Below are 2064 nucleotides of genomic sequence, written 5' to 3'. Positions count from 1 at the left end.
TCACGAATCCTCTCATTATAACACACGAATTGTAGACATTATGAAACATTCGTTATGCATACATGTATTGTGTTATAACAGAGATTTGTGAGATTGCGATGAACTGAAATGTCTTTTAGAGATTATAAATGCAGCGCTCTTTGCTGGCATTCTGCTATGCCAAACCATGTATGCAGCCGCCGCTTGCTTTAGTTAAAAATAACAGTGTTCTGTTAATGTTGATGCTTTAATAACAAATACTTATCGGGAGCGTGTATGCTGGGATTTCATGAATTTCATGGAGAAAAAAGTAACATAACTAGTAATGTAACTAATTACTAATTACTTTTGAAATCAAGTAATCAGAACAGTAACATGATTACTTTTAAAAGGAGTAATCAGTAATTTAATTACATTTTCAGAGTAACTTGCCCAACACTGTTCATGAATGCTTTAGTTAGCGAGCTGATTCAGGGGCAATTCACAAAATCTCCACAGGTCCAGCATTAATAACCACTGAGAAGATGTATGAACAGGCTTTAAGCTTTTTTATTATGTATATTTGCAGAAGAAAGACATTAGTAAAAGCAGTGAAAATCAAGGTTCAGTAAAGTAGATGTAGATGATCTGTACAACATAAAAAACTGCCTTCATTTTGAAATGGTCAGACAGAAACATCTTCACTTTATCGTTTGCTTGGTGAGGTTTTGTCAAGTGTGCTTGCAGCAGCTGCCATGCTACTAGAGATCCATTACTACAGAGACTCTCCGGAGGTGCAGATTCGTTTGTTTTGTCTGATCTCAGCTCTGCACAGCTGCCATGGATTCACTCAACCAAATTACTACCGTGACACATTTGCTGCAACAAGCGTCATTATCCAGAGACGCAGGTGTTCCTGACCTCAAACACACACGTGGCACTGTGGGATAGTGTGTGGAGTTCTGTAGGAGAAACGTCAGGACTTACAAATGTCACATTATAGCCAGTGTTGAGGAAGTAATGCGAGTCACGTAATCAGATTACTTTTTAAAGTAACTAGTATAGAAATGCACTACTTTTAAATTTGCAACAAAATATCTGAGTTACTTTTTCAGATAAGTATTACCTGTTACTTTGTTTTCCCATTTATTGACTGACGTCTCTCCTGTCCTGTGTTGACGATTATTCATTTCACTTTTGATGTTAAAGGGCCTTTACAGTTGCCAAAATGATAACCTTTGGGTTTTTTGTTATTAAAAAACAAATAAGCAAGCCCAGCTCAGGTGACAAAGAGTAATGCAAAAGTACCGTAACTCATTACTTTACATTTAGAGTAAATAAGTAACGCAGTTCATTACTTTTCATGGAGTAATGCCATATTGTAATCAGTGTTGGGTGTAACTAGCCACTAGGTAATTAGTTACTGCAATTTAATTAAAGTAAAGTAAGGTATTACTCTTATTTTTTCTGTAATTTAATTACAGTTACTTCTTATGTAATTAAACTTAATACAGTGTATAGACTGTAGAAAATTTATATACAATACAATAGTGGATTTAACATCAAAATTTAAAGTGTAAATACTTTGGTGAGTTAATAAGTTTTTAAAATATTGATGGGGGACTTTAATATAAATTGGAGTGATAAGGGTGGAAGAAAAAAGCTTAAAAATATTACAGATTTCTTAAATCTTACACAGTTAATTGAACAACCTACAAGAATAACTAATCGGTCTGAAACTAAAATAGATTTATTATTTACAAATAGGCCGGAAAGAATTACTAAGACCTATAATCTAGTGACAGGGCTGTCAGATCACAATATTATTCTTTTTTCCAGGAAGCTAAAAAGACATCGTTTTCATTCCTCAGCCACACCAATATGTAAATATGAATCAGTTCCAACTAGTCAACAGGAAATCCTTGGGGTAGCACTAAGAGATTGATTGGAACAGGGTCCTCTCTAAAGATGACCAGGAGAGTGACTGTGACCAATTTACATCAACAAGTAAGAAAGTTATGGGGCCCTACCTCAGAAAGCGCAGCCAAAAGAAAAGCAGGGATATATTGCCCTGGTTAAATGAAGATTGTATGAAACTTATGAAGG

The sequence above is a fragment of the Sinocyclocheilus rhinocerous genome, unplaced genomic scaffold, assembly GCF_001515625.1.
Source record: "Sinocyclocheilus rhinocerous isolate Xijiao unplaced genomic scaffold, SAMN03320098_v1.1 scaffold724, whole genome shotgun sequence".
Taxonomy (NCBI): Eukaryota; Metazoa; Chordata; class Actinopteri; order Cypriniformes; family Cyprinidae; genus Sinocyclocheilus; species Sinocyclocheilus rhinocerous.
Note: the sequence above shows the minus strand (reverse complement) of the source record.